The sequence below is a fragment of the Coenobita brevimanus genome, chromosome 6, assembly GCF_032717465.1.
Source record: "Coenobita brevimanus isolate Jiangsu-jjx chromosome 6, ASM3271746v2, whole genome shotgun sequence".
Classification (NCBI taxonomy): domain Eukaryota; kingdom Metazoa; phylum Arthropoda; class Malacostraca; order Decapoda; family Coenobitidae; genus Coenobita; species Coenobita brevimanus.
The window spans coordinates 62383037-62389036 of NC_136959.1; positions in this window are offsets into that span (position 1 = coordinate 62383037).

The window sequence follows — 6000 nt, forward strand, 5'->3', positions numbered from 1 at the left end:
TGATTGAAGCAGGTTCCCCCATTCATGTCCCGGGTACCAAATTTTCATAATAGAGAATGACTCTTGTAACATAAAGCAAATATTTCAAGCTTGTCATTTGCCAGCCTAAGCAAACAGACTCAGTGCATAATGTGTCTGGCGATATCTAAGTAGTTTATGCACGTCGCTTTTCGTCTTTTATTTCTCACCGTCTTCCGCCCTTATCATTTTTATCTTAACATCGCCTAATTCTAAATACATAATACATATTTCTACAGTTGTATCATGTTAGTTTTGTATTCGTCTTCATAGTCTCACTACCATCATCTTATCCAACTTTGTCCTGTTCCTTCTTCATCCAACCTTGCCTGTCTTCCTTTGGTCACACCTTAGATTTGTCCTTCATCTTTATTTTAGTTTAACCCTCTACAGTCATCATATTCAGGTTTTATCCTTGAGTATTGTTTTGTATTGTAGCCCACATATTTTAACCCACTTAATACGACGACCATTTTATATTATTTCGCATGATATTTCAGATTTTGAATAAACTTCGCATAGACTTCAGGCAGTGAAAGAATTTATGAAGGCTATAACTCGTCCATCCTTACCTGTCCATCCTTGCCTATCCATCCTCACTTGTTCACCATTACCTATGCATCTTTATTTGTCCATTCTTACCTGCCCACCCTTACCTGTCTATCCTTACTTGTCTATCATTACCTATCCATCCATACATCCATGCCCACCCATCCTTACCTGTCCATCCTTACCTGTTCTCATCTGTTCACCATTACTTATGCATCTTTACCTGCCCATTCTTTCCTGTCCATCCTTACCTATCCATCCTTACTCATCCATCCTTACCTGTCCATCCTTACCTATCCATTCTTACCGGTCCATCCTCACCTGACCATCATTACCTCTCCATTCTTACCTGCCCATCTTTACCAGTCCATTCTTACCTGTCCATATTTACCTTATGTTAGAATATTCGATTACTAGAGAGGAGAGTAACAGTGTCTCTACCTTCATTTTTCTCATTCTGGTTTCACCGCCTCTCACTCTACTTCATGACACTCATTCTAGCTTCACTCTTCTTCACTTTACCTTCATCCTATGCATTCTGTCTGCATAAAATTCAATATAGCCTCACTCTACTCACACCCTCACTCACTCTTGCTCATTCTACTTTCATTCTCACTCATTCTAGCTTCATAAAATCCAGTATACTCTCATTCTCTTTTGCTCCATCTCTCAACACAAGCCTTACCTAATATTTTTCTCACTCTAACTTCATCCTCCTCACTCTACCTCCACTCTTACTCAATTACCTTCATTCTATTCACTCTTCTTTCACTCTACCCACTTTATCTGCACATTATTTACTTATGCTTCACCCTATTCATTCTTGCTTCACATTTAGCTCTTCCATCATGCTGCTTTCCCTAGTTTCATTCTCACTCATTCTACGTTCACCCTGCTCACTCTAGCTTCACCCTCACTCACTCTTAACTCCACAAAATTCACTTTATCCACACTAACCTTACCTGTTTTTTTTTTCTTTTTACTCACTGTGTTCACTCAACTCACTCTAGCTTCACTCTTACTCACTCTACCTTCATCCTACTCACTCTAGATTCATCCTCATTCACTCAAGCTTCCATCTCACTCACTCTGTCTTCACCGTACTCACACTTCCTTCATCCTACTGGCTCTAGCTTCATTCTCACCCACTCTACCTTCACCCCCACTCACTCTAACGCCACAAAATTCACTCTATCCTCACACTTTTTTCCCGCCATAGTTTAACACAAGCCTCACCTGATATTTTTCGCGGCCTAAAGGTTATCAGAGTCCAATGTTTTTCAAAGCCTGGCTCAAATGGCCGGCGATGAAGTGAAGGATTATCGAAAAAGTGAAAATGAACGTGAAGTGAGAAATGAATATGATACTGTGAATAAGGGTGGTGGTGGTGGTGGTAGTAGTAGTAGTAGTACTATTAGTACTACTACTACTACTACTACTAGTACTACTGCTACTGATAATAATAATAATAATCCATCCAGTAATGATGATAATAATAATAATGATAATAATAATAAAAATAATAATAATAATAATAATAACAATAATAATAATAATAATAATAATAATAATAATAATAATAATAACAGAAATATAACAACACAACAACAACTACTACTACTAGTACTACTTCTACTACAACAACTACTACTACTACTATTATTACTGCTGCTGTTACTACTACTATTACTGCTGCTGTTACTACTACTATTACTACTACTACTACTACTACTATAATACTACTACTACTACGAATAATAATAACCAACAACAGCAATAATAATAATAATAATAATAATAATAATAATAATACTCTATCTATCTATCTATCTATAGCCCGACGCCCTAATCCCGCAAAGGGGGGCCGCAGACAAAACGCCTCCAAGTCACTCTGTCACCCACCATTTGACTCCCCTCCCCCCAACTCACCCCCCCTCCCTCATATACCTCTCAACTCCATCCCTCCACCTCATCCTCGGTCTACCCCTCCCTCTCCCTCCCTCCACCTCACCTACATTATAGTCAGTCTTTCATTCTCCATTCTCTCCACATGTCCAAATAATAATAATACCAGAATGAAAGACAAGATCTGGTTTCAAAGCGGCAATTGAAACCTGATTTACACAATTTGAATATAAACAGCAAAACACCTGTTATTAAATGAAAGAAGGCGAAAAATTACTGATACCCCGCGGAAAAAAAAAAAAGAAAAAGAAAAACGCCAAAAAAAAGCGCGCAAAAATGGAAGCGAAAAATTTAATAGGCAGGTCGGAGCTGAATAATAACAAAAATAATAAAAAAATAAAAGGATCGCGCCTGTCTAGCTCGTTTTTTTTTTTTTTAATTAAATTTTCTTTTTCACTCGAGCGGAAAAATACAGGGAGAGGGATTACGAATTTTATGGGCACGATAATACAAGGGAAGTCTATGTGTGTGTGTGTGTGTGTGTGTGTGTGTGTGTGTGTGTGTGTGTGACCTCGGACCCCATATATCTCTTTAAAACGCCTATCCAATAAAAACAAAGAAAAAAGCTGTTTGAGGGCATTAACGTGACACTTTTTATTTTTACAAACTTCAAAGCAAATCAATAAAGAAAAAAATAAATGGCAGGAAACTGAAAGTGTTTGGAAGAAAGAAAGAAAGAAAGAAGAAGAAGAAGAAGAAGAAGAAGGAGGAGGAGGAAGAGGAGGAGGAGGAGGAGGTGAAGGAGGAGGTGAAGGAGGAGGAGGAGGAGGAGGAGGTGAAGGAGGAGGAGAAAATGAAGAAAAAGAACAAGAAGGAGGAGGAAATGAAGAAGAAGAAGAAGAAGGAAATGAAAGAAAATAATAATAATAATAATAATAACAATAATAATAATAATAATAAACAATGAGTAAATATAATAAGGATATGGGAGGATAGAGACAGAATAATGTTAAAGCAAGATAAAGATGCATAAAGTTAGAGAAAAAGTTAGGGTAGAATTAAGTAAGACCTGGAAATGTAGGATAGAAAAACAAGACAGGATAAAAGCTAGAACAAGTGAGTGAGTGAGTGAGTGAGTGGGTGAGTGAGTGGGTGAGTGAGTGAGTGAGTGACAAGGATAGCTGTGAGTAAGCTTAAGTGTGTATGAATGAGAGTAAGTAATAGAGTGATGGAGTGGAGTACCCTACCAGCACACACACACACACACACACACACACACACACACACACACACACACACACACACACATAATCAGGGGCTGCGCTTATCATTTATCTCAACGCCGGTTTCCTGCCCGAGTCAACCCAGATAACAATTACCTTACTCACAAAATCACTCATAAATTGACTCATAAATCAGAGGAGCTCCGTAAGACCTACTCCTCAGCGATTTATTTTGCTTATTTCTATCATCATCATCTCATTCTCTCATCCACGGAATTGCTTACTCATCACACTCCATCAGAAATCCATAGCAGTAACCGGACTTTCACATCGGAGGGAGAGTTACGACCAAAGTTAACCTTTTCCCATGCTGGAGAAGTATGAAGTTGAAGTGTTTTAGTGGCCATGCTTTTTTGTGTGACTGTCTGTGAATATCATCAGTATGAATCTACAAGAGAACTGTATTTCACGTAGCTCTGCGCCTTTCCTAACGCCTTTTCGTCAGCGATTTATTTTGCCAATTGCATCTTCTTTATCCACTTGTACGATACTGAAACAGACCATGTAGATACTAGATATATAAAGCAGAAAATTTAGATATAATAAAGATAAGTCGCTAAGATAAAGGAGCAACGAAATTTTCTCAGAACAGGGCCCAGGGAGCGATATGCATGGACATCCTGTGATAACCCACTTTAAATGTTTGTCGTGGTTTGGGTATGAGCCATGGATGCAGATCATGAGACGAATACACTATCACCGAACCACCCTGACTCCCACCTAAACGACCATAAAGCCACATAGACAGTCATAAAGCCACCTGAACAGCTATAAAGCCATCTGGACAGAAATAAAGCCATCTGAACAGCCACATAAAACCACCTGGACAGCCACATAAAGCCACCTGGACAGCCATAAAGCCTCTTTGAAAGCCAAACAGCTACTTGGCCATAAAGCCACCTAAACAACCACTATATAGTAGATGTGATGGTGTGGTGATAGCATGGTGGTGTGGTGTGATGGTGATGCAGTGGTTCTGGTGGTGAGGTAGGCTTGATGGTGTGATGTGATAATGTGGTATAGTTTGGTGGTATTGACAGGTATGGTATGATAGGTGATGTGGTATGGCTGTGGTGTTGCGATGGGTGTGGTGTGGTACGTGTGGCGTTAGAGTGGTCGTGTGAATTGCTATGACTCACTCGCCTGATAACACCAAGTACAATTGTGACCTCCCACCCCTGCCTTTCTCCTCACTCTCCCTCCTTCCTCCCTCTCCTGTCTCCTTTCCCTTCTCCTCCTCCTCTCTTCTCTCTCCCACTTCCCTCTTCGTTCTCCTCCTTCTCTCTCCAGGTCTCCTCTCCCTTTTTCTTCTCCCCCGTCCCCACTCCTCTCTCCCAACAACCTCTCCTCTTGCACCCTCTCCTTTCTCCCTAGCCCCTATCCTTTTTCTTTCCCCTCTTCTCCTCTCTCTCTCCCCTTCCTCTCCTCCTTCACCTTTCCTCAGAAGTTTAGTAAAAAGAAGTAAGGAAGAGGTTGATAAAAAATGAATACGTAATACAAACAGGTGGAATGTTAAATGGAGATGATGAAAGAAATGGGCGATAACACACACACACACACACACACACACACACACACACACACACACACACACACACAAACAAAAATACAAAGCACAAGTGGCGTAGTGGAGGAAATATCGAAATACTGTACCGGTAGTGAAGAAACTGGATAACACCGCCATGGACTAACCAAGGTGTGTGTGTGTGTTCAGTCACGTGATAGATAGGGACCTTACTGGCACATTTACGGTTGTACTGATAAAAACTGAATACGCCAAGGTGTAGGGAAGTTTCATAATCCTTGACGGGGGAGGCCGAGGATGAGATGGAGGGATGGAGTGGAGAGGCATATGAAAGAGATAGGGTGTGAGCCAAGAGCAGGGCAATGAAATGGTGCGGGACAAGGCGACATGGAGGCAAATTGTTTGTGGCCACCCCTTACGGGATTGAGGCGTCTGACAATAGATAGATGGATAGATAGATAGAATTGCTAGATAAAATTAGCCTGCAGCCCATATTATAGAGCTGTCAGCAAGGGTACAGAAAGACCAGCCATGTTTTATCGTTCTCAAATGCTTCTGAAATTATCGTAAAGAAGTTGGGGCTTCATTCACAGCTCTTAGTTTTAGTGACAGACGTGAGAGTGTTAAAATTTGGGTTTGAGAGGTGGACAGACAAACAGGAGAGTATATGGCTAGGCTTGGGGATTTTATTGATGCTAACACCACACTTTTACTCACTTA